General features: G+C 50.5%; 1 protein-coding gene, 17 non-coding genes and 14 pseudogenes across 18 annotated transcripts in view; 1 reads left to right on the plus strand and 31 right to left on the minus strand.

The window, feature by feature from the left end:
• LOC148666183 (antigen WC1.1-like) overlaps positions 1-24,964 on the minus strand; it is a 648,305-nt gene that overhangs the window by 279,760 nt on the left and 343,581 nt on the right. The gene's annotated exons all lie outside the window — the stretch shown is intronic.
• On the minus strand, positions 460-578 carry LOC148666208 (5S ribosomal RNA; annotated as a pseudogene).
• On the minus strand, positions 1,116-1,234 carry LOC148666209 (5S ribosomal RNA; annotated as a pseudogene).
• On the minus strand, positions 1,772-1,890 carry LOC148666210 (5S ribosomal RNA; annotated as a pseudogene).
• Positions 2,428-2,546, minus strand: LOC148666211 (5S ribosomal RNA). Its single transcript, XR_015938714.1, has one exon. It is a non-coding gene; the product is annotated as a 5S ribosomal RNA (ribosomal RNA).
• On the minus strand, positions 3,084-3,202 carry LOC148666212 (5S ribosomal RNA). The gene has a single exon (XR_015937280.1). It is a non-coding gene; the product is annotated as a 5S ribosomal RNA (ribosomal RNA).
• LOC148666213 (5S ribosomal RNA) lies at positions 3,741-3,859 on the minus strand (annotated as a pseudogene).
• On the minus strand, positions 4,397-4,515 carry LOC148666214 (5S ribosomal RNA). The gene has a single exon (XR_015937281.1). It is a non-coding gene; the product is annotated as a 5S ribosomal RNA (ribosomal RNA).
• Positions 5,053-5,171, minus strand: LOC148666215 (5S ribosomal RNA; annotated as a pseudogene).
• Positions 5,709-5,827, minus strand: LOC148666216 (5S ribosomal RNA; annotated as a pseudogene).
• Positions 6,366-6,484, minus strand: LOC148666217 (5S ribosomal RNA; annotated as a pseudogene).
• On the minus strand, positions 7,022-7,140 carry LOC148666218 (5S ribosomal RNA; annotated as a pseudogene).
• LOC148666219 (5S ribosomal RNA) lies at positions 7,678-7,796 on the minus strand. Its single transcript, XR_015937282.1, has one exon. It is a non-coding gene; the product is annotated as a 5S ribosomal RNA (ribosomal RNA).
• On the minus strand, positions 8,330-8,448 carry LOC148666220 (5S ribosomal RNA). Its single transcript, XR_015938715.1, has one exon. It is a non-coding gene; the product is annotated as a 5S ribosomal RNA (ribosomal RNA).
• LOC148666221 (5S ribosomal RNA) lies at positions 8,986-9,104 on the minus strand. Its single transcript, XR_015937242.1, has one exon. It is a non-coding gene; the product is annotated as a 5S ribosomal RNA (ribosomal RNA).
• LOC148666222 (5S ribosomal RNA) lies at positions 9,643-9,761 on the minus strand. Its single transcript, XR_015937283.1, has one exon. It is a non-coding gene; the product is annotated as a 5S ribosomal RNA (ribosomal RNA).
• Positions 10,299-10,417, minus strand: LOC148666223 (5S ribosomal RNA; annotated as a pseudogene).
• On the minus strand, positions 10,956-11,074 carry LOC148666224 (5S ribosomal RNA; annotated as a pseudogene).
• LOC148666225 (5S ribosomal RNA) lies at positions 11,612-11,730 on the minus strand (annotated as a pseudogene).
• On the minus strand, positions 12,268-12,386 carry LOC148666226 (5S ribosomal RNA). The gene has a single exon (XR_015938931.1). It is a non-coding gene; the product is annotated as a 5S ribosomal RNA (ribosomal RNA).
• LOC148666227 (5S ribosomal RNA) lies at positions 12,920-13,038 on the minus strand. Its single transcript, XR_015938954.1, has one exon. It is a non-coding gene; the product is annotated as a 5S ribosomal RNA (ribosomal RNA).
• On the minus strand, positions 13,576-13,694 carry LOC148666228 (5S ribosomal RNA). Its single transcript, XR_015937243.1, has one exon. It is a non-coding gene; the product is annotated as a 5S ribosomal RNA (ribosomal RNA).
• On the minus strand, positions 14,233-14,351 carry LOC148666229 (5S ribosomal RNA). The gene has a single exon (XR_015938182.1). It is a non-coding gene; the product is annotated as a 5S ribosomal RNA (ribosomal RNA).
• LOC148666230 (5S ribosomal RNA) lies at positions 14,889-15,007 on the minus strand. The gene has a single exon (XR_015937284.1). It is a non-coding gene; the product is annotated as a 5S ribosomal RNA (ribosomal RNA).
• LOC148666231 (5S ribosomal RNA) lies at positions 15,545-15,663 on the minus strand. The gene has a single exon (XR_015937244.1). It is a non-coding gene; the product is annotated as a 5S ribosomal RNA (ribosomal RNA).
• On the minus strand, positions 16,201-16,319 carry LOC148666232 (5S ribosomal RNA). The gene has a single exon (XR_015938352.1). It is a non-coding gene; the product is annotated as a 5S ribosomal RNA (ribosomal RNA).
• On the minus strand, positions 16,857-16,965 carry LOC148666233 (5S ribosomal RNA; annotated as a pseudogene).
• Positions 17,503-17,621, minus strand: LOC148666234 (5S ribosomal RNA; annotated as a pseudogene).
• On the minus strand, positions 18,159-18,277 carry LOC148666235 (5S ribosomal RNA; annotated as a pseudogene).
• Positions 19,783-19,947, plus strand: LOC148666236 (U1 spliceosomal RNA). Its single transcript, XR_015938675.1, has one exon. It is a non-coding gene; the product is annotated as a U1 spliceosomal RNA (small nuclear RNA).
• LOC148666237 (5S ribosomal RNA) lies at positions 20,569-20,687 on the minus strand. Its single transcript, XR_015938713.1, has one exon. It is a non-coding gene; the product is annotated as a 5S ribosomal RNA (ribosomal RNA).
• On the minus strand, positions 22,555-22,725 carry LOC148666238 (U1 spliceosomal RNA). Its single transcript, XR_015937341.1, has one exon. It is a non-coding gene; the product is annotated as a U1 spliceosomal RNA (small nuclear RNA).

A 24,964-nucleotide genomic window follows, 5' to 3' on the forward strand; every position in this document is an offset into this window, starting at 1 on the left:
TGCTGAGACAAGTTGCCTTTCTTATACGCGGAGGGATCTGCTCGTGAGATGTCCGCTTGGTCCATTTCTGAGCTCAGTATAAGGTGTAGAAAGCATGACTGTCATCATAACCCGCATCTCACCCAGGTGTGGAATAATGTTGTGACTATTGCTTCAGCAATAACATGCTGATTGCATGTTTCTAGATGGGTATAACAGAGATCTCAACTACTGAGGGGCCTTATTAATAAAGTCTCCACAGCCGAAGCGCTGTGTCTCTTTTCAGCTGGCGATAAACCTTTCCTCGATCCTTTGCGGACTTGTAAAACTGTTCCTGATCAGAATAAAAAACGCTCACGCTAATACACAAGCACCCGTGTCTCGCCAAAGCTGACAAATAAACAGACGGACAAGCCGCACTGCACGTGTGAACAGGGGAATGAGCGAGCGAGCGGGGATAGGGCGCCTCCTGCGCTTAAAAGCTTACAACACCTGGTACTCCCAGGCGGTCTCCCATCCAAGTACTAACCAGGCCCATCCCTGTTAAGCTTCCGAGATCAGACGAGATCAGGCGTGCTCAAGGGGGTGTGGCCGTAAGCAAGAGCAAGGCTCGCTGGCACCCTTCTTATTGAGAGGACAGCTCCGTCACCTCTTTTACGATGCTGCTTTTTTTCCCTTGCGTTTTTCTCTTCTTCCCACGTTCTCTCTCTTCACTGCCTTCGTCCCCGCTCTATTTCACTTCACCCTTTCACTCTTGCTTCCTTCCAATGAGGACGGAGCTGCGGGAGAAAGGGCGCTATAGAGGATCGCTGTGACGAGATGCTGCTGTGCTTTGACATCTGAGCTCTGTGGAAAACGATCTCAATACAATTCTGAAAAACGCGACTCTCCGAACGCCAGCCGAACAAGTCTCCACAGCCGAAGCGCTGTGTCTCTTTTCAGCTGGCGATAAACCTTTCCTCGATCCTTTGCGGACTTGTAAAACTGTTCCTGATCAGAATAAAAAACGCTCACGCTAATACACAAGCACCCGTGTCTCGCCAAAGCCGACAAATAAACAGACGGACAAGCCGCACTGCACGTGTGAACAGGGGAATGAGCGAGCGAGCGGGGATAGGGCGCCTCCTGCACTTAAAAGCTTAAAGCACCTGGTATTCCCAGGCGGTCTCCCATCCAAGTACTAACCAGGCCCATCCCTGTTTAGCTTCCAAGATCAGACAAGATCAGGCGTGCTCAAGAGGGTGTGGCCATAAGCGAGAGCAAGGCTCGCTGGCACCCTTCTTATTGAGAGGACAGCTCCGTCACCTCTTTTACGACGCTGCTTTTTTTCCCTTGCGTTTTTCTCTTCTTCCCACGTTCTCTCTCTTCACTGCCTTCGTCCCCGCTCTATTTCACTTCAGCCTTTCACTCTTGCTTCCTTCCAATGAGGACGGAATTGCGGGAGAAAGGGCGCTATAGAGGATCGCTGTGGAGAGCTGCTGCTGTGCTTTGACATCTGAGCTCTGTGGAAAACGATCTCAATACAATTCTGAAAAACGCGACTCTCCGAACGCCAGCCGAACAAGTCTCCACAGCCGAAGCGCTGTGTCTCTTTTCAGCTGGCGATAAACCTTTCCTCGATCCTTTGCGGACTTGTAAAACTGTTCCTGATCAGAATAAAAAACGCTCACGCTAATACACAAGCACCCGTGTCTCGCCAAAGCTGACAAATAAACAGACGGACAAGCCGCACTGCACGTGTGAACAGGGGAATGAGCGAGCGAGCGGGGATAGGGCGCCTCCTGCGCTTAAAAGCTTACAGCTCCTGGTATTCCCAGGCGGTCTCCCATCCAAGTACTAACCAGGCCCATCCCTGTTTAGCTTCCGAGATCAGAAGAGATCAGGCGTGCTCAAGGGGGTGTGGCCGTAAGCGAGAGCAAGGCTCGCTGGCACCCTTCTTATTGAGAGGACAGCTCCGTCACCTCTTTTACGACGCTGCTTTTTTTCCCTTGCGTTTTTCTCTTCTTCCCACGTTCTCTCTCTTCACTGCCTTCGTCCCCGCTCTATTTCACTTCAGCCTTTCACTCTTGCTTTCTTCCAATGAGGACGGAGCTGCGGGAGAAAGGGCGCTATAGAGGATCGCTGTGGAGAGCTGCTGCTGTGCTTTGACATCTGAGCTCTGTGGAAAACGATCTCAATACAATTCTGAAAAACGGGACTCTCCGAACGCCAGCCGAACAAGTCTCCACAGCCGAAGCGCTGTGTCTGTTTTCAGCTGGCGATAAACCTTTCCTCGATCCTTTGCGGACTAGTAAAACTGTTCCTGATCAGAATAAAAAACGCTCACGCTAATACACAAGCACCCGTGTCTCGCCAAAGCTGACAAATAAACAGACGGACAAGCCGCACTGCACGTGTGAACAGGGGAATGAGCGAGCGAGCGGGGATAGGGCTCCTCCTGCGCTTAAAAGCTTACAGCACCTGGTATTCCCAGGCGGTCTCCCATCCAAGTACTAACCAGGCCCATCCTTGTTTAGCTTCCGAGATCAGACGAGATCAGGCGCGCTCAAGGGGGTGTGGCCGTAAGCGAGAGCAAGGCTCGCTGGCACCCTTCTTATTGAGAGGACAGCTCCGTCACCTCTTTTACGACGCTGCTTTTTTTCCCTTGCGTTTTTCTCTTCTTCCCACGTTCTCTCTCTTCACTGCCTTCGTCCCCGCTCTATTTCACTTCAGCCTTTCACTCTTGCTTCCTTCCAATGAGGACGGAGCTGCGGGAGAAAGGGCGCTACAGAGGATCGCTGTGGAGAGCTGCTGCTGTGCTTTGACATCTGAGCTCTGTGGAAAACGATCTCAATACAATTCTGAAAAACGCGACTCTCCGAACGCCAGCCGAACAAGTCTCCACAGCCGAAGCGCTGTGTCTCTTTTCAGCTGGCGATAAACCTTTCCTCGATCCTTTGCGGACTTGTTAAACTGTTCATGATCAGAATAAAAAACGCTCACGCTAGTACACAAGCACCCGTGTCTCGCCAAAGCTGACAAATAAACAGACGGACAAGCCGCACTGCACGTGTGAACAGGGGAATGAGCGAGCGAGCGGGGATAGGGCGCCTCCTGCGCTTAAAAGCTTACAGCACCTGGTATTCCCAGGCGGTCTCCCATCCAAGTACTAACCAGGCCCATCCCTGTTTAGCTTCCGAGATCAGACGAGATCAGGCGTGCTCAAGGGGGTGTGGCCGTAAGCGAGAGCAAGGCTCGCTGGCACCCTTCTTATTGAGAGGACAGCTCCGTCACCTCTTTTACGACGCTGCTTTTTTTTCCCTTGCGTTTTTCTCTTCTTCCCACGTTCTCTCTCTTCACTGCCTTCGTCCCCGCTCTATTTCACTTCAGCCTTTCACTCTTGCTTTCTTCCAATGAGGACGGAGCTGCGGGAGAAAGGGCGCTATAGAGGATCGCTGTGGAGAGCTGCTGCTGTGCTTTGACATCTGAGCTCTGTGGAAAACGATCTCAATACAATTCTGAAAAACGGGACTCTCCGAACGCCAGCCGAACAAGTCTCCACAGCCGAAGCGCTGTGTCTCTTTTCAGCTGGCGATAAACCTTTCCTCGATCCTTTGCGGACTTGTAAAACTGTTCCTGATCAGAATAAAAAACGCTCACGCTAATACACAAGCACCCGTGTCTCGCCAAAGCTGACAAATAAACAGACGGACAAGCCGCACTGCACGTGTGAACAGGGGAATGAGCGAGCGAGCGGGGATAGGGCGCCTCCTGCGCTTAAAAGCTTACAGCTCCTGGTATTCCCAGGCGGTCTCCCATCCAAATACTAACCAGGCCCATCCCTGTTTAGCTTCCGAGATCAGACGAGATCAGGCGTGCTCAAGGGGGTGTGGCCATAAGCGAGAGCAAGGCTCGCTGGCACCCTTCTTATTGAGAGGACAGCTCCGTCACCTCTTTTACGACGCTGCTTTTTTTCCCTTGCGTTTTTCTCTTCTTCCCACGTTCTCTCTCTTCACTGCCTTCGTCCCCGCTCTATTTCACTTCAGCCTTTCACTCTTGCTTCCTTCCAATGAGGACGGAGCTGCGGAAGAAAGGGCGCTACAGAGGATCGCTGTGGAGAGCTGCTGCTGTGCTTTGACATCTGAGCTCTGTGGAAAACGATCTCAATACAATTCTGAAAAACGCGACTCTCCGAACGCCAGCCGAACAAGTCTCCACAGCCGAAGCGCTGTGTCTCTTTTCAGCTGGCGATAAACCTTTCCTCGATCCTTTGCGGACTTGTTAAACTGTTCATGATCAGAATAAAAAACGCTCACGCTAGTACACAAGCACCCGTGTCTCGCCAAAGCTGACAAATAAACAGACGGACAAGCCGCACTGCACGTGTGAACAGGGGAATGAGCGAGCGAGCGGGGATAGGGCGCCTCCTGCGCTTAAAAGCTTACAGCACCTGGTATTCCCAGGCGGTCTCCCATCCAAGTACTAACCAGGCCCATCCCTGTTTAGCTTCCGAGATCAGACGAGATCAGGCGTGCTCAAGGGGGTGTGGCCGTAAGCGAGAGCAAGGCTCGCTGGCACCCTTCTTATTGAGAGGACAGCTCCGTCACCTCTTTTACGACGCTGCTTTTTTTCCCTTGCGTTTTTCTCTTCTTCCCACGTTCTCTCTCTTCACTGCCTTCGTCCCCGCTCTATTTCACTTCAGCCTTTCACTCTTGCTTCCTTCCAATGAGGACGGAGCTGCGGGAGAAAGGGCGCTACAGAGGATCGCTGTGGAGAGCTGCTGCTGTGCTTTGACATCTGAGCTTTGTGGAAAACGATCTCAATACAATTCTGAAAAACGCGACTCTCCGAACGCCAGCCGAACAAGTCTCCACAGCCGAAGCGCTGTGTCTCTTTTCAGCTGGCGATAAACCTTTCCTCGATCCTTTGCGGACTTGTAAAACTGTTCCTGATCAGAATAAAAAATGCTCACGCTAATACACAAGCACCCATGTCTCGCCAAAGCTGACAAATAAACAGACGGACAAGCCGCACTGCACGTGTGAACAGGGGAATGAGCGAGCGAGCGGGGATAGGGCGCCTCCTGCGCTTAAAAGCTTACAGCACCTGGTATTCCCAGGCGGTCTCCCATCCAAGTACTAACCAGGCCCATCCCTGTTTAGCTTCCAAGATCAGACGAGATCAGGCGTGCTCAAGGGGGTGTGGCCATAAGCGAGAGCAAGGCTCGCTGGCACCCTTCTTATTGAGAGGACAGCTCCGTCACCTCTTTTACGACGCTGCTTTTTTTCCCTTGCGTTTTTTTCTTCTTCCTACGTTCTCTCTCTTCACTGCCTTCGTCCCCGCTCTATTTCACTTCAGCCTTTCACTCTTGCTTCCTTCCAATGAGGACGGAGCTGCGGGAGAAAGGGCGCTATAGAGGATCGCTGTGGACAGCTGCTGCTGTGCTTTGACATCTGAGCTCTGTGGAAAACGATCTCAATACAATTCTGAAAAACGCGACACTCCGAACGCCAGCCGAACAAGTCTCCACAGCCGAAGCGCTGTGTCTCTTTTCAGCTGGCGATAAACCTTTCCTCGATCCTTTGCGGACTTGTTAAACTGTTCCTGATCAGAATAAAAAACGCTCACGCTAATACACAAGCACCCGTGTCTCGCCAAAGCTGACAAATAAACAGACGGACAAGCCGCACTGCACGTGTGAACAGGGGAATGAGCGAGCAAGCGGGGATAGGGCGCCTCCTGCGCTTAAAAGCTTACAGCACCTGGTATTCCCAGGCGGTCTCCCATCCAAGTACTAACCAGGCCCATCCTTGTTTAGCTTCCGAGATCAGACGAGATCAGGCGTGCTCAAGGGTGTGTGGCCGTAAGCGAGAGCAAGGCTCGCTGGCACCCTTCTTATTGAGAGGACAGCTCCGTCACCTCTTTTACGACGCTGCTTTTTTTTCCCTTGCGTTTTTCTCTTCTTCCCACGTTCTCTCTCTTCACTGCCTTCGTCCCCGCTCTATTTCACTTCAGCCTTTCACTCTTGCTTTCTTCCAATGAGGACGGAGCTGCGGGAGAAAGGGTGCTATAGAGGATCGCTGTGGAGAGCTGCTGCTGTGCTTTGACATCTGAGCTCTGTGGAAAACGATCTCAATACAATTCTGAAAAACGGGACTCTCCGAACGCCAGCCGAACAAGTCTCCACAGCCGAAGCGCTGTGTCTCTTTTCAGCTGGCGATAAACCTTTCCTCGATCCTTTGCGGACTTGTAAAACTGTTCCTGATCAGAATAAAAAACGCTCACGCTAATACACAAGCACCCATGTCTCGCCAAAGCTGACAAATAAACAGACGGACAAGCCGCACTGCACGTGTGAACAGGGGAATGAGCGAGCGAGCGGGGATAGGGCGCCTCCTGCGCTTAAAAGCTTACAGCACCTGGTATTCCCAGGCGGTCTCCCATCCAAGTACTAACCAGGCCCATCCCTGTTTAGCTTCCAAGATCAGACGAGATCAGGCGTGCTCAAGGGGGTGTGGCCATAAGCGAGAGCAAGGCTCGCTGGCACCCTTCTTATTGAGAGGACAGCTCCGTCACCTCTTTTACGACGCTGCTTTTTTTCCCTTGCGTTTTTCTCTTCTTCCTACGTTCTCTCTCTTCACTGCCTTCGTCCCCGCTCTATTTCACTTCAGCCTTTCACTCTTGCTTCCTTCCAATGAGGACGGAGCTGCGGGAGAAAGGGCGCTATAGAGGATCGCTGTGGACAGCTGCTGCTGTGCTTTGACATCTGAGCTCTGTGGAAAACGATCTCAATACAATTCTGAAAAACGCGACACTCCGAACGCCAGCCGAACAAGTCTCCACAGCCGAAGCGCTGTGTCTCTTTTCAGCTGGCGATAAACCTTTCCTCGATCCTTTGCGGACTTGTTAAACTGTTCCTGATCAGAATAAAAAACGCTCACGCTAATACACAAGCACCCGTGTCTCGCCAAAGCTGACAAATAAACAGACGGACAAGCCGCACTGCACGTGTGAACAGGGGAATGAGCGAGCAAGCGGGGATAGGGCGCCTCCTGCGCTTAAAAGCTTACAGCACCTGGTATTCCCAGGCGGTCTCCCATCCAAGTACTAACCAGGCCCATCCTTGTTTAGCTTCCGAGATCAGACGAGATCAGGCGTGCTCAAGGGTGTGTGGCCGTAAGCGAGAGCAAGGCTCGCTGGCACCCTTCTTATTGAGAGGACAGCTCCGTCACCTCTTTTATGACGCTGCTTTTTTTCCCTTGCGTTTTTCTCTTCTTCCCACGTTCTCTCTCTTCACTGCCTTCGTCCCCGCTCTATTTCACTTCAGCCTTTCCCTTTTGCTTCCTTCCAATGAGGACGGAGCTGCGGGAGAAAGGGCGCTATAGAGGATCGCTGTGGAGAGCTGCTGCGTTGCTTTGACATCTGAGCTCTGTGGAAAACGATCTCAATACAATTCTGAAAAACGCGACTCTCCGAACGCCGGCCGAACAAGTCTCCACAGCCGAAGCGCTGTGTCTCTTTTCAGCTGGCGATAAACCTTTCCTCGATCCTTTGCGGACTTGTAAAACTGTTCCTGATCAGAATAAAAAACGCTCACGCTAATACACAAGCGCCCGTGTCTCGCCAAAGCTGACAAATAAACAGACGGACAAGCCGCACTGCACGTGTGAACAGGGGAATGAGCGAGCGAGCAGGGATAGGGCGCCTCCTGCGCTTAAAAGCTTACAGCACCTGGTATTCCCAGGCGGTCTCCCATCCAAGTACTAACCAGGCCCATCCCTGTTTAGCTTCCGAGATCAGACGAGATCAGGCGTGCTCAAGGGGGTGTGGCCGTAAGCGAGAGCAAGGCTCGCTGGCACCCTTCTTATTGAGAGGACAGCTCCGTCACCTCTTTTACGACGCTGCTTTTTTTCCCTTGCGTTTTTCTCTTCTTCCCACGTTCTCTCTCTTCACTGCCTTCGTCCCCGCTCTATTTCACTTCAGCCTTTCACTCTTGCTTTCTTCCAATGAGGACGGAGCTGCGGGAGAAAGGGCGCTATAGAGGATCGCTGTGGAGAGCTGCTGCTGTGCTTTGACATCTGAGCTCTGTGGAAAACGATCTCAATACAATTCTGAAAAACGCGACTCTCCGAACGCCAGCCGAACAAGTCTCCACAGCCGAAGCGCTGTGTCTGTTTTCAGCTGGCGATAAACCTTTCCTCGATCCTTTGCGGACTTGTAAAACTGTTCCTGATCAGAATAAAAAACGCTCACGCTAATACACAAGCACCCGTGTCTCGCCAAAGCTGACAAACAGACGGACAAGCCGCACTGCACGTGTGAACAGGGGAATGAGCGAGCGAGCGGGGATAGGGCTCCTCCTGCGCTTAAAAGCTTACAGCACCTGGTATTCCCAGGCGGTCTCCCATCCAAGTACTAACCAGGCCCATCCTTGTTTAGCTTCCGAGATCAGACGAGATCAGGCGCGCTCAAGGGGGTGTGGCCGTAAGCGAAAGCAAGGCTCGCTGGCACCCTTCTTATTGAGAGGACAGCTCCGTCACCTCTTTTACGACGCTGCTTTTTTTCCCTTGCGTTTTTCTCTTCTTCCCACGTTCTCTCTCTTCACTGCCTTCGTCCCCGCTCTATTTCACTTCAGCCTTTCACTCTTGCTTCCTTCCAATGAGGACGGAGCTGCGGGAGAAAGGGCGCTACAGAGGATCGCTGTGGAGAGCTGCTGCTGTGCTTTGACATCTGAGCTCTGTGGAAAATGATCTCAATACAATTCTGAAAAACGCGACTCTCCGAACGCCAGCCGAACAAGTCTCCACAGCCGAAGCGCTGTGTCTCTTTTCAGCTGGCGATAAACCTTTCCTCGATCCTTTGCGGACTTGTTAAACTGTTCATGATCAGAATAAAAAACGCTCACGCTAGTACACAAGCACCCGTGTCTCGCCAAAGCTGACAAATAAACAGACGGACAAGCCGCACTGCACGTGTGAACAGGGGAATGAGCGAGCGAGCGGGGATAGGGCGCCTCCTGCGCTTAAAGGCTTACAGCACCTGGTATTCCCAGGCGGTCTCCCATCCAAGTACTAACCAGGCCCATCCCTGTTTAGCTTCCGAGATCAGACGAGATCAGGCGTGCTCAAGGGGGTGTGGCCGTAAGCGAGAGCAAGGCTCGCTGGCACCCTTCTTATTGAGAGGACAGCTCCGTCACCTCTTTTACGACGCTGCTTTTTTTTCCCTTGCGTTTTTCTCTTCTTCCCACGTTCTCTCTCTTCACTGCCTTCGTCCCCGCTCTATTTCACTTCAGCCTTTCACTCTTGCTTTCTTCCAATGAGGACGGAGCTGCGGGAGAAAGGGTGCTATAGAGGATCGCTGTGGAGAGCTGCTGCTGTGCTTTGACATCTGAGCTCTGTGGAAAACGATCTCAATACAATTCTGAAAAACGCGACTCTCCGAACGCCAGCCGAACAAGTCTCCACAGCCGAAGCGCTGTGTCTCTTTTCAGCTGGCGATAAACCTTTCCTCGATCCTTTGCGGACTTGTAAAACTGTTCCTGATCAGAATAAAAAACGCTCACGCTAATACACAAGCACCCGTGTCTCGCCAAAGCTGACAAATAAACAGACGGACAAGCCGCACTGCACGTGTGAACAGGGGAATGAGCGAGCGAGCGGGGATAGGGCGCCTCCTGCGCTTAAAAGCTTACAGCACCTGGTATTCCCAGGCGGTCTCCCATCCAAGTACTAACCAGGCCCATCCCTGTTTAGCTTCCGAGATCAGACGAGATCAGGCGTGCTCAAGGGGGTGTGGCCGTAAGCGAGAGCAAAGCTCGCTGGCACCCTTCTTATTGAGAGGACAGCTCCGTCACCTCTTTTATGACGCTGCTTTTTTTCCCTTGCGTTTTTCTCTTCTTCCCACGTTCTCTCTCTTCACTGCCTTCGTCCCCGCTCTATTTCACTTCAGCCTTTCACTCTTGCTTCCTTCCAATGAGGACGGAGCTGCGGGAGAAAGGGCGCTATAGAGGATCGCTGTGGACAGCTGCTGCTGTGCTTTGACATCTGAGCTCTGTGGAAAACGATCTCAATACAATTCTGAAAAACGCGACACTCCGAACGCCAGCCGAACAAGTCTCCACAGCCGAAGCGCTGTGTCTCTTTTCAGCTGGCGATAAACCTTTCCTCGATCCTTTGCGGACTTGTTAAACTGTTCCTGATCAGAATAAAAAACGCTCACGCTAATACACAAGCACCCGTGTCTCGCCAAAGCTGACAAATAAACAGACGGACAAGCCGCACTGCACGTGTGAACAGGGGAATGAGCGAGCAAGCGGGGATAGGGCGCCTCCTGCGCTTAAAAGCTTACAGCACCTGGTATTCCCAGGCGGTCTCCCATCCAAGTACTAACCAGGCCCATCCTTGTTTAGCTTCCGAGATCAGACGAGATCAGGCGTGCTCAAGGGTGTGTGGCCGTAAGCGAGAGCAAGGCTCGCTGGCACCCTTCTTATTGAGAGGACAGCTCCGTCACCTCTTTTACGACGCTGCTTTTTTTTCCCTTGCGTTTTTCTCTTCTTCCCACGTTCTCTCTCTTCACTGCCTTCGTCCCCGCTCTATTTCACTTCAGCCTTTCACTCTTGCTTTCTTCCAATGAGGACGGAGCTGCGGGAGAAAGGGTGCTATAGAGGATCGCTGTGGAGAGCTGCTGCTGTGCTTTGACATCTGAGCTCTGTGGAAAACGATCTCAATACAATTCTGAAAAACGGGACTCTCCGAACGCCAGCCGAACAAGTCTCCACAGCCGAAGCGCTGTGTCTCTTTTCAGCTGGCGATAAACCTTTCCTCGATCCTTTGCGGACTTGTAAAACTGTTCCTGATCAGAATAAAAAACGCTCACGCTAATACACAAGCACCCATGTCTCGCCAAAGCTGACAAATAAACAGACGGACAAGCCGCACTGCACGTGTGAACAGGGGAATGAGCGAGCGAGCAGGGATAGGGCGCCTCCTGCGCTTAAAAGCTTACAGCACCTGGTATTCCCAGGCGGTCTCCCATCCAAGTACTAACCAGGCCCATCCCTGTTTAGCTTCCAAGATCAGACGAGATCAGGCGTGCTCAAGGGGGTGTGGCCATAAGCGAGAGCAAGGCTCGCTGGCACCCTTCTTATTGAGAGGACAGCTCCGTCACCTCTTTTACGACGCTGCTTTTTTTCCCTTGCGTTTTTCTCTTCTTCCTACGTTCTCTCTCTTCACTGCCTTCGTCCCCGCTCTATTTCACTTCAGCCTTTCACTCTTGCTTCCTTCCAATGAGGACGGAGCTGCGGGAGAAAGGGCGCTATAGAGGATCGCTGTGGACAGCTGCTGCTGTGCTTTGACATCTGAGCTCTGTGGAAAACGATCTCAATACAATTCTGAAAAACGCGACACTCCGAACGCCAGCCGAACAAGTCTCCACAGCCGAAGCGCTGTGTCTCTTTTCAGCTGGCGATAAACCTTTCCTCGATCCTTTGCGGACTTGTTAAACTGTTCCTGATCAGAATAAAAAACGCTCACGCTAATACACAAGCACCCGTGTCTCGCCAAAGCTGACAAATAAACAGACGGACAAGCCGCACTGCACGTGTAAACAGGGGAATGAGCGAGCAAGCGGGAATAGGGCGCCTCCTGCGCTTAAAAGCTTACAGCACCTGGTATTCCCAGGCGGTCTCCCATCCAAGTACTAACCAGGCCCATCCTTGTTTAGCTTCCGAGATCAGACGAGATCAGGCGTGCTCAAGGGTGTGTGGCCGTAAGCGAGAGCAAGGCTCGCTGGCACCCTTCTTATTGAGAGGACAGCTCCGTCACCTCTTTTATGACGCTGCTTTTTTTCCCTTGCGTTTTTCTCTTCTTCCCACGTTCTCTCTCTTCACTGCCTTCGTCCCCGCTCTATTTCACTTCAGCCTTTCCCTTTTGCTTCCTTCCAATGAGGACGGAGCTGCGGGAGAAAGGGCGCTATAGAGGATCGCTGTGGAGAGCTGCTGCGTTGCTTTGACATCTGAGCTCTGTGGAAAACGATCTCAATACAATTCTGAAAAACGCGACTCTCCGAACGCCGGCCGAACAAGTCTCCACAGCCGAAGCGCTGTGTCTCTTTTCAGCTGGCGATAAACCTTTCCTCGATCCTTTGCGGACTTGTAAAACTGTTCCTGATCAGAATAAAAAACGCTCACGCTAATACACAAGCGCCCGTGTCTCGCCAAAGCTGACAAATAAACAGACGGACAAGCCGCACTGCACGTGTGAACAGGGGAATGAGCGAGCGAGCAGGGATAGGGCGCCTCCTGCGCTTAAAAGCTTACAGCACCTGGTATTCCCAGGCGGTCTCCCATCCAAGTACTAACCAGGCCCATCCCTGCTTAGCTTCCGAGATCAGACGAGATCAGGCGTGCTCAAGGGGGTGTGGCCGTAAGCGAGAGCAAGGCTCGCTGGCACCCTTCTTATTGAGAGGACAGCTCCGTCACCTCTTTTACGACGCTGCTTTTTTTCCCTTGCGTTTTTCTCTTCTTCCCACGTTCTCTCTCTTCACTGCCTTCGTCCCCGCTCTATTTCACTTCAGCCTTTCACTCTTGCTTTCTTCCAATGAGGACGGAGCTGCGGGAGAAAGGGCGCTATAGAGGATCGCTGTGGAGAGCTGCTGCTGTGCTTTGACATCTGAGCTCTGTGGAAAACGATCTCAATACAATTCTGAAAAACGCGACTCTCCGAACGCCAGCCGAACAAGTCTCCACAGCCGAAGCGCTGTGTCTGTTTTCAGCTGGCGATAAACCTTTCCTCGATCCTTTGCGGACTTGTAAAACTGTTCCTGATCAGAATAAAAAACGCTCACGCTAATACACAAGCACCCGTGTCTCGCCAAAGCTGACAAACAGACGGACAAGCCGCACTGCACGTGTGAACAGGGGAATGAGCGAGCGAGCGGGGATAGGGCTCCTCCTGCGCTTAAAAGCTTACAGCACCTGGTATTCCCAGGCGGTCTCCCATCCAAGTACTAACCAGGCCCATCCTTGTTTAGCTACCGAGATCAGACGAGATCAGGCGCGCTCAAGGGGGTGTGGCCGTAAGCGAAAGCAAGGCTCGCTGGCACCCTTCTTATTGAGAGGACAGCTCCGTCACCTCTTTTACGACGCTGTTTTTTTTCCCTTGCGTTTTTCTCTTCTTCCCACGTTCTCTCTCTTCACTGCCTTCGTCCCCGCTCTATTTCACTTCAGCCTTTCACTCTTGCTTCCTTCCAATGAGGACGGAGCTGCGGGAGAAAGGGCGCTACAGAGGATCGCTGTGGAGAGCTGCTGCTGTGCTTTGACATCTGAGCTCTGTGGAAAATGATCTCAATACAATTCTGAAAAACGCGACTCTCCGAACGCCAGCCGAACAAGTCTCCACAGCCGAAGCGCTGTGTCTCTTTTCAGCTGGCGATAAACCTTTCCTCGATCCTTTGCGGACTTGTTAAACTGTTCATGATCAGAATAAAAAACGCTCACGCTAGTACACAAGCACCCGTGTCTCGCCAAAGCTGACAAATAAACAGACGGACAAGCCGCACTGCACGTGTGAACAGGGGAATGAGCGAGCGAGCGGGGATAGGGCGCCTCCTGCGCTTAAAGGCTTACAGCACCTGGTATTCCCAGGCGGTCTCCCATCCAAGTACTAACCAGGCCCATCCCTGTTTAGCTTCCGAGATCAGACGAGATCAGGCGTGCTCAAGGGGGTGTGGCCGTAAGCGAGAGCAAGGCTCGCTGGCACCCTTCTTATTGAGAGGACAGCTCCGTCACCTCTTTTACGACGCTGCTTTTTTTTCCCTTGCGTTTTTCTCTTCTTCCCACGTTCTCTCTCTTCACTGCCTTCGTCCCCGCTCTATTTCACTTCAGCCTTTCACTCTTGCTTTCTTCCAATGAGGACGGAGCTGCGGGAGAAAGGGTGCTATAGAGGATCGCTGTGGAGAGCTGCTGCTGTGCTTTGACATCTGAGCTCTGTGGAAAACGATCTCAATACAATTCTGAAAAACGGGACTCTCCGAACGCCAGCCGAACAAGTCTCCACAGCCGAAGCGCTGTGTCTCTTTTCAGCTGGCGATAAACCTTTCCTCGATCCTTTGCGGACTTGTAAAACTGTTCCTGATCAGAATAAAAAACGCTCACGCTAATACACAAGCACCCATGTCTCGCCAAAGCTGACAAATAAACAGACGGACAAGCCGCACTGCACGTGTGAACAGGGGAATGAGCGAGCGAGCGGGGATAGGGCGCCTCCTGCGCTTAAAAGCTTACAGCACCTGGTATTCCCAGGCGGTCTCCCATCCAAGTACTAACCAGGCCCATCCCTGTTTAGCTTCCGAGATCAGACGAGATCAGGCGTGCTCAAGGGGGTGTGGCCATAAGCGAGAGCAAGGCTCGCTGGCACCCTTCTTATTGAGAGGACAGCTCCGTCACCTCTTTTACGACGCTGCTTTTTTTCCCTTGCGTTTTTCTCTTCTTCCTACGTTCTCTCTCTTCACTGCCTTCGTCCCCGCTCTATTTCACTTCAGCCTTTCACTCTTGCTTCCTTCCAATGAGGACGGAGCTGCGGGAGAAAGGGCGCTATAGAGGATCGCTGTGGACAGCTGCTGCTGTGCTTTGACATCTGAGCTCTGTGGAAAACGATCTCAATACAATTCTGAAAAACGCGACACTCCGAACGCCAGCCGAACAAGTCTCCACAGCCGAAGCGCTGTGTCTCTTTTCAGCTGGCGATAAACCTTTCCTCGATCCTTTGCGGACTTGTAAAACTGTTCCTGATCAGAATAAAAAACGCTCACGCTAATACACAAGCACCCGTGTCTCGCCAAAGCTGACAAATAAACAGACGGACAAGCCGCACTGCACGTGTGAACAGGGGAATGAGCGAGCGAGCGGGGATAGGGCGCCTCCTGCGCTTAAAAGCTTACAGCACCTGGTATTCCCAGGCGGTCTCCCATCCAAGTACTAACCAGGCCCATCCCTGTTTAGCTTCCGAGATCAGACGAGATCAGGCGTGCTCAAGGGGGTGTGGCCGTAAGCGAGAGCAAGGCTCGCTGGCACCCTTCTTATTGAGAGGACAGCTCCGTCACCTCTTTTATGACGCTGCTTTTTTTCCCTTGCGTTTTTCTCTTCTTCCCACGTTCTCTCTCTTCACTGCCTTCGTCCCCGCTCTATTTCACTTCAGCCTTTCACTCTTGCTTTCTTCCAATGAGGACGGAGCTGCGGGAGAAAGGGCGCTACAGAGGATCGCTGTGGAGAGCTGCTGCTGTGCTTTGACATCTGAGCTCTGTGGAAAATGATCTCAATACAATTCTGAAAAACGCGACTCTCCGAACGCCAGCCGAACAAGTCTCCACAGCCGAAGCGCTGTGTCTCTTTTCAGCTGGCGATAAACCTTTCCTCGATCCTTTGCGGACTTGTTAAACTGTTCATGATCAGAATAAAAAACGCTCACGCTAGTACACAAGCACCCGTGTCTCGCCAAAGCTGACAAATAAACAGACGGACAAGCCGCACTGCACGTGTGAACAGGGGAATGAGCGAGCGAGCAGGGATAGGGCGCCTCCTGCGCTTAAAGGCTTACAGCACCTGGTATTCCCAGGCGGTCTCCCATCCAAGTACTAACCAGGCCCATCCCTGTTTAGCTTCCGAGATCAGACGAGATCAGGCGTGCTCAAGGGGGTGTGGCCGTAAGCGAGAGCAAGGCTCGCTGGCACCCTTCTTATTGAGAGGACAGCTCCGTCACCTCTTTTACGACGCTGCTTTTTTTCCCTTGCGTTTTTCTCTTCTTCCTACGTTCTCTCTCTTCACTGCCTTCGTCCCCGCTCTATTTCACTTCAGCCTTTCACTCTTGCTTCCTTCCAATGAGGACGGAGCTGCGGGAGAAAGGGCGCTATAGAGGATCGCTGTGGACAGCTGCTGCTGTGCTTTGACATCTGAGCTCTGTGGAAAACAATCTCAATACAATTCTGAAAAACGCGACACTCCGAACGCCAGCCGAACAAGTCTCCACAGCCGAAGCGCTGTGTCTCTTTTCAGCTGGCGATAAACCTTTCCTCGATCCTTTGCGGACTTGTAAAACTGTTCCTGATCAGAATAAAAAACGCTCACGCTAATACACAAGCACCCGTGTCTCGCCAAAGCTGACAAATAAACAGACGGACAAGCCGCACTGCACGTGTGAACAGGGGAATGAGCGAGCGAGTGGGGATAGGGCGCCTCCTGCGCTTAAAAGCTTACAGCACCTGGTATTCCCAGGCGGTCTCCCATCCAAGTACTAACCAGGCCCATCCCTGTTTAGCTTCAGAGATCAGACGAGATCAGGCGTGCTCAAGGGGGTGTGGCCGTAAGCGAGAGCAAGGCTCGCTGGCACCCTTCTTATTGAGAGGACAGCTCCGTCACCTCTTTTATGACGCTGCTTTTTTTCCCTTGCGTTTTTCTCTTCTTCCCACGTTCTCTCTCTTCACTGCCTTCGTCCCCGCTCTATTTCACTTCAGCCTTTCACTCTTGCTTCCTTCCAATGAGGACGGAGCTGCGGGAGAAAGGGCGCTATAGAGGATCGCTGTGGAGAGCTGCTGCTGTGCTTTGACATCTGAGCTCTGTGGAAAACGATCTCAATACAATTCTGAAAAACGCGACTCTCCAACCGCCGGCCGAACAAGTCTCCACAGCCGAAGCGCTGTGTCTCTTTTCAGCTGGCGATAAACCTTTCCTCGATCCTTTGCGGACTTGTTAAACTGTTCCTGATCAGAATAAAAAACGCTCACGCTAATACACAAGCACCCGTGTCTCGCCAAAGCTGACAAATAAACAGACGGACAAGCCGCACTGCACGTGTGAACAGGGGAATGAGCGAGCAAGCGGGGATAGGGCGCCTCCTGCGCTTAAAAGCTTACAGCACCTGGTATTCCCAGGCGGTCTCCCATCCAAGTACTAACCAGGCCCATCCCTGTTTAGCTTCCGAGATCAGGCGTGCTCAAGGGTGTGTGACCGTAAGCGAGAGCAAGGCTCGCTGGCACCCTTCTTATTGAGAGGACAGCTCCGTCACCTCTTTTATGACGCTGCTTTTTTTCCCTTGCGTTTTTCTCTTCTTCCCACGTTCTCTCTCTTCACTGCCTTCGTCCCCGCTCTATTTCACTTCAGCCTTTCCCTTTTGCTTCCTTACAATGAGGACGGAGCTGCGGGAGAAAGGGCGCTATAGAGGATCGCTGTGGAGAGCTGCTGCGTTGCTTTGACATCTGAGCTCTGTGGAAAACGATCTCAATACAATTCTGAAAAACGCGACTCTCCGAACGCCAGCCGAACAAGTCTCCACAGCCGAAGCACTGTGTCTCTTTTCAGCTGGCGATAAACCTTTCCTCGATCCTTTGCGGACTTGTAAAACTGTTCCTGATCAGAATAAAAAACGCTCACGCTAATACACAAGCGCCCGTGTCTCACCAAAGCTGACAAATAAACAGACGGACAAGCCGCACTGCACGTGTGAACAGGGGAATGAGCGAGCGAGCGGGGATAGGGCGCCTCCTGCGCTTAAAAGCTTACAGCACCTGGTATCCCCAGGCGATCTCCCATCCAAGTACTAACCAGGCCCATCCCTGTTTAGCTTCTGAGATCAGACGAGATCAGGCGTGCTCAAGGGGGTGTGGCCGTAAGCGAGAGCAAGGCTCGCTGGCACCCTTCTTATTGAGAGGACAGCTCCGTCACCTCTTTTACGACGCTGCTTTTTTTCCCTTGCGTTTTTCTCTTCTTCCCACGTTCTCTCTCTTCACTGCCTTCGTCCCCGCTCTATTTCACTTCAGCCTTTCACTCTTGCTTCCTTCCAATGAGGACGGAGCTGCGGGAGAAAGGGCGCTATAGAAGATTGCTGTGGAGAGCTGCTGCTGTGCTTTGACATCTGAGCTCTGTGGAAAACGATCTCAATACAATTCTGAAAAACGCGAATCTCCGAACGCCAGCCGAACTAGTCTCCACAGCCGAAGCGCTGTGTCTCTTTTCAGCTGGCGATAAACCTTTCCTCGATCCTTTGCGGACTTGTTAAACTGTTCATGATCAGAATAAAAAACGCTCACGCTAATACACAAGCACCCGTGTCTCGCCAAAGCTGACAAATAAACAGACGGACAAGCCGCACTGCACGTGTGAACAGGGGAATGAGCGAGCGAGCGGGGATAGGGCGCCTCCTGCGCTTAAAAGCTTACAGCACCTGGTATTCCCAGGCGGTCTCCCATCCAAGTACTAACCAGACCCATCCCTGTTTAGCTTCCGAGATCAGACGAAATCAGGCGTGCTCAAGGGGGTGTGGCCGTAAGCGAGAGCAAGGCTCGCTGGCACCCTTCTTATTGAGAGGACAGCTCCGTCACCTCTTTTACGACGCTGCTTTTTTTCCCTTGCGTTTTTCTCTTCTTCCCACGTTCTCTCTCTTCACTGCCTTCGTCCCAGCTCTATTTTACTTCAGCCTTTCACTCTTGCTTCCTTCCAATGAGGACGGAGCTGCGGGAGAAAGGGCGCTATAGAGGATCGCTGTGGAGAGCTGCTGCTGTGCTTTGACATCTGAGCTCTGTGGAAAACGATCTCAATACAATTCTGAAAAACGCGACTCTCCGAACGCCAGCCGAACAAGTCTCCACAGCCGAAGCACTGTGTCTCTTTTCAGCTGGCGATAAACCTTTCCTCGATCCTTTGCGGACTTGTAAAACTGTTCCTGATCAGAAGAAAAAACGCTCACGCTAATACACAAGCACCCGTGTCTCGCCAAAGCTGACAAATAAACAGACGGACAAGCCGCACTGCACGTGTGAACAGGGGAATGAGCGAGCGAGCGGGGATAGGGCGCCTCCTGCGCTTAAAAGCTTTCTGAATTCTGAGTACGTACGGGATCCTCGGCCTTGCGCTTATAACAAAGTCCAAGTCCCTTTGCAGACAACAGCAGTTGTCACATGATTGTCTCTGAGGATGTGTGACAATGGCCAAGGAGAGCCCCGATCTGAGCTTGCGCTCACTTTTTGACCAAGACACAGATGTGTGCTGATTGGTTGAGAGTTTGGCGGGCATTGGAGACCCTCGTGGTATTACCACGCCCTGCCAGTCCCTGATTGGTTGATCAAGGTGAGATATGAGTCACTTACTCTTGACACTTAGGAATGCAGTCCAGATGTCCATTTGGCACTCCCTAGACAGATAGGCGCCAATGGATGACCATTGATCATGATAGCCAGGCTTAGCTAAGTGCATCCCCATCTGGGAGCTGTCCCTTATCAAAAGAAAACATCTTAAATCAGCCTGCATGAATACTTTCTCTGTGGCTGCACCACAGAGATGGAAGGTGAGATGGGGCCTCATTTAGGACAGCATACCACCGCTTAATTCTGTCTTATTAACAAGCATTGCCACTACAACGGCATCTCTCCTGTCAAACTTCCTCCTGACTTGTTTGACAGGATCTGGGCCGTGGTGAACAGTGGGAAAGACGCCCTGTGGAGAGTGAGGAACATGGGGCTGTTCAAAGGCATCGAGGTCCCAGTCAAGGCAGCAGGTAGCCTGGCCCTGTTCATCACCCAAGAGAACTATTACCTCAGAGATCTGTGGAGAGAAAGGAGGGAGGAAGCAGAAAATCTGTGGGAAATAGAGAGCATAGGTCAATATCTCAAGAAACTGTGAAAAACATTATCATGTTTAAGTAAAGAATGTGATTTACACCAGAAAAAAAGAAATTGTTGCTATGTAACTGGTACCGTGTCAAAATGTAATGAGATGTGATCATATATACTGTTTTAAGTATGTATATTAATGTAAAGCTTTCTAATTTGTGATGTCCTGTATTTTTTTGTGAAAAGAAAATAAAGTTCTTAAAAAATCGATTCACCCAGGGCGAGGCTCGGCCATTGCACTCCGGCTCTGCTGACCCCTGCGAATTCCCCAAATGTGGGAATCTCGACTGCATTATTTCTGGTAGTGGGTTACTGCGTTCGCGCTCTCCCCTGATGTGCTTGGTCCAATATCGGATACGGAAGAGTTACGACACCACGTGCTGCGATAGGATCCCAGTTCGAAAGGAGTTGATGCCACTGCTGGTTCCCGGTTTCTTTTAGTTAGAGGTCCGGAGAAACATTTCAAGCTGGTTACACTACTCCTTCCGGACATTCATTCCCTTTTCAAAGTCAGTCATTTTGCTGTAGTCTGCATTATTTAGGCTGATTATCGAGGTTAGCCTTTATTTGGTCATGGGGGCCTCGGTACTGTATGCTAATTCTCGACAGTTTCACCCGTTTTCTGATTGCTAGGTTCTGTACCAGTGCAGACATGTCAAACAGTGAATGGCTGTACCTCTATTGTATCCGTGTTCAATGAATGAAATCAGTAATAAATGAATATATGTATAGTTATACGATAAACAAGTGGTTTATCGACTCATCTTCATTTGCAGATTTAGAGGCAGCTTCGATATTCGTTTTACAAACGTTTTTTTTTTTATATGGGTCACACACATGCCATAGCAACAAAACATCTCTAGAGATGAGGCTATAGATCACCTTTCCATCCTCCAGGTTTTCCTCCCAAAGCCTACGGCACCAACGGCGACCCCTGCTGGCCGAGAGAGCAAAAGCTTGCAGCACCTGGTATTCCCAGGAAGTCTCCCATCCAAGTATTAACCAGGCCCAACCCTGCTTAGCTTCCAAGATCAGATGAGATTGGGCACATTCAGGGTGGTGTGGCCGCAAGCGAAAGCCATAGCGCCTAACTCGCTACTTGAAGCTGTGTGTGGCTGGGGCTCTGTGCCCCCCGAGTTGGACTGAAGGATCGTTCGTGTGCAGCTCTTTGGAAAGGAGCCTCTTTCCAAATTGCATTGCGTACCTGGATGTTGGCGAATGTGTTCCCTTGTGTTGGCTTGTCCTGCACTGGAGGAGAACAAACAAACTGCACGGAGGAGCACAAGGCAAGTCTTCACTAGACAAAAACCTCCAGTGCACAGCACTCTGAAAACATTTCTGGGCTGTCGCGTGTTTATTTCAGCACATAAAGCACACCAGTCCAACATTGTGGCCATTGTCGGTGGTCACACGCGATAAGATGAGGTGGAGAAGAGCGGGGCATGCCCAGCGCGAGACATTCAAGGAGGGGGCTGTGCGAGGTGAGGTGCGACACGCCGGAGCCCCGACGCTGCTAATGCGGAGCACTTGTTGAACTGGCATTGAAAGGACGTGTGCGCACGGAGCGAGCCTTCCCTGCGGCGGAGCGTGGAAACTTTCTCCCCGCGCTACAGGAGTTGTGTGCGCTGCAGCGGTGCCGAGAGAACAGCACAGAAGACAGCAGGCTCTGGAGAGCGGGTAAGAGATGGAGCCTTGTGGGCAGGCGAGCAGGCCCGTTTTTTGGAAATTGCTGAAAAGGCTCCGGTGTTTGTTCGGTGTATGGCAGGTGCACGACGCGAGCTTGCGTAGCGATCTGCCGGTCTGGTGTTATGCAAATGAGGCCAAATTGCGTCCCGGGAAATGCTGCGAATGTGCATTGGTGACTGCAGATGTGTAGGAAACGGCGCGCTCGTTTTCTCGTTTTGCCCACCCAAATTGAGCACGGATACAATAGAGGTACAGCCATTCACTGTTTGACATGTGTGCACTGGAGGTTTTTGTCTTGTGAAGACTTGCCTTGTGCTCCTCCGAGCAGTTTGTTTGTTCTCCTCCAGTGCGGGACAAGCCAACACAAGGGAGCACATTCGCCAACATCCAGGTACGCAATGCAATTTGGAAAGCAGCTCCTTTCCAAAGAGTTGCACACGAACGATACTTCAGTCAAGCTCGGGGGGCACGGAACCCCAGCCACACACAGCTTCAAGTAGCGAGTCAGGTGCTATTACTTTCGCCTGCGGCCACACCACCCTGAACGTGTCTGATCTCTGAAGCTAAGTAGGGTCAGGCCTGGTTAGTGCTTGCATGGGAGACTGCCTGGGAATACCAGGTGCTCCAAGCTTTTGCTCTCTCGGCCAGCAGGGGTCACCGTTGGTGCCTTAGGCTTTGGGAAGAAAACCTGGAGGATGGAAAGGTGATCTATAGCCTCATTTCTAGAGATGTTTTGTTGCTATGGCATGAGTGTGACCCATATAAAAAAAAACCCATTTGTAAAACGAATATCGAATCTGCCTCTAAATCTGCAAATGAAGATGAGTCGATAAACCACTTGTTTTTCGTATAACTATACATATATTCATTTATTACTGATTTCATTAATTGAGCAGGGATACAATAGAGGTACAGCCATTCACTGTTTGACATGTCTGCACTGGTACAGAACCTAGCAATCAGAAAACGGGTGAAACTGTCTTGAGAATTAGCATACAGTACCGAGGCCCCCATGACCAAATAAAGGCTAACCTCGATAATCAGCCTAAATAATGCAGACTACAGCAAAACGACTGACTTTGAAAAGGGAATGAATGTCCGGAAGGAGTAGTGCAACGAGCTTGAAATGCTTCTCCGGACCTCTAACTAAAAGAAACCGAGAACCAGCAGTGGAATCGACTCCCTTCGAACTGGGATCGTATCGCAGCTCATGGTGTCGTAACTCTTCCGTATCCGATATTGGACCAAGCACATCAGGGGAGAGCGCGAACGCAGTCCCCCACTACCAGAAATTATGCAGTCGAGATTCCCACATTTGGGGAATTCGCAGGGGTCAGCACAGCCGGAGTGCAATGGCCGAGCCTCGCCCTGGGTGAACCGATTTCGATTTTTATGAACTTTATTTTCTTTTCACAAAAAAAATACAGGACATCACAAATTAGAAAGCTTTACATTAATATACATACTTAAAACAGTATATATGATCACATCTCATTACATTTTGACACGGTACCAGTTAAATAGCAACAATTTCTTTTTTTCTGGTTCAAATCACATTCTTTACTTAAACATGATAATGTTTTTCACAGTTTCTTGAGATATTGACCTATGCTCTCTATTTCCCACAGATATTCTGCTTCGTAGCTTCGTAGCAATATCTGGGACAGACTTCCCCCCTGAGGGTAGCGGCCTGTACATTATTTCCCTTCTGAGTCTTTCCTGCTTCCCACCCCATAGAAATTGAAACATCAATCTCCTCAGCGCCGCCGCAACACGGTGTTGGATTGGGAAGGTAGAAGCCAGAAAATTCAAGACAGGCAAGAGTTCGGCTTTGATGACCAGCACCTTCCCTGTCATGGTGAGGTCTCGGTCCTTCCATTGCATCAGTTTTTTGTTTAAGATTGGCAAATTGTTCTGCCAATTTACTGTTCCTATCTCTTCTCCAAAATACACCCCCAGGACCTTAATTCTCTTCTCTTGCAGCCTGAGATCATGTCCTTCTTTTGGCTCCCTCCAGTTCTGATAAAAAATCTCACTCTTAGATTTGTTAATTTTTGCAGAGGAAGCCAAAGAGAACTGATCACAACACTGCAGTGCTATGCTAATTGAGGCCTTGTCAGAGAGGAGGAGGGTGACGTCATCCATGTATAGAGACGTCTTTACCTCCGTTTCTTTCACAGCGCCGTGCACCTTTTCATTGCTCTCGCTTTCAGAGCCTCCGCACGGCACACGAAAAAAAATCAATATCAGGACGCGCATTGAAGTGAAAGCAGGAAACATGCACTGTGCAGATCCCTCCACATTAAGAGGTGAGTGGGTCTGTTTGATGCACAAAGAATGCTTTGAAAAGCGTCAAAAGCAAGTCATTCCAAGTTGGTCGTTTGTGTTTTCCATTCACATGCGAAATGCTGAAATGATCTCTCGGCTCCTTGGTTTTCATTTCTGCTCCATAAAGGAATCACAGCACGCGTCGGCTTCCAGCATGCTGGGTCGGGATATGATGCCGGGGGTCGGAGAGAGCGATGTCTTCCTCGTTAGTATAGTGGTGATTATCCCCACCTGTCACGCGGGAGACCGGGGTACATCAGGACGCGCATTGAAGTGAAAGCAGGAAGCGCTGCGACATGCACTGTGCACACTAAGAGGTGAGTGGGTCTGTTCATTGGTGTATTGGAGTAATTTTTTTTACAGCAGCTGCATCCGGAAAATTGTGCTTTTTACTTTTTATTTGTACAACAAAAATACATACAATACAAACAAGAGCACATATAACGTATCAAGATAATCGCCAGGGGTTCATGCTATAATACAATTACATTTTATGAAACACGATTGCACAAGGTAAATAACAAAAGGTCCGCACACCCAGTGGGCAGTGATTCGTCGAATATACTATATATCACATCTTTGAAAAAATAAAACATTTCCCTGGGTCAGAGATTAAATAAAACTTCACTCGCACCAAACAAATTTATATTTCTAAATATCACAACATGATCGAATTTAAGTCATTTTAATAACAATGAATAGTCACCTATGCATTGCAATATAAACATTTATATTGATTTAAATCGCGTTTAAATCGCCTTTATTTAAAACCCATAAATAAAGCTGATAGTGTTTAGACTTTTAATTATTTAAAACTGTATTATAGCAGCACAATGCACAATGCAACGTAAATCGCTATCTTTGTCTTCTGCGTAATAATGTTCACCTCTCTGTCCAGCAAATTAACAATAGTAATAATAATGAACTTTATTGTATATGGCGCCTTTAAAGGTGGCTCCTCAAAGCGCTTTACAGGATAAAAACAATAACAACATTACTGTTAGGCTGGGCAAACGATTTTTTTTTTAAAGAAATACAAAATGAGATATAATGATGTGTTCCGGCTTAGACATTAACGAAGAGCATAACAAAGGTCATAAAGGTCATAAACTATATTAATTTTGGAACATCAACATATTATGTAAGCTGTATGTTGCTGTTATTGGTATTTTAAAGAAAAAAATACTGTAAAATCCTGGGTTCGGTACAATGATTCAGGCATTCATGTGAAGGACAACAGAGCTTTCACTGGCTCAAAAAGACAAAAAGAATAACGGACACAGCGCGAGCCTGCATTCTCTCCTCAGCCGTCCACACCACACTTTTCCCTGGGTCA

The sequence above is a fragment of the Lepisosteus platostomus genome, chromosome 5 (genome assembly GCF_059453375.1).
Source record: "Lepisosteus platostomus isolate fLepPlt1 chromosome 5, fLepPlt1.hap1, whole genome shotgun sequence".
In the NCBI taxonomy this organism is placed as follows: Eukaryota; Metazoa; Chordata; class Actinopteri; order Semionotiformes; family Lepisosteidae; genus Lepisosteus; species Lepisosteus platostomus.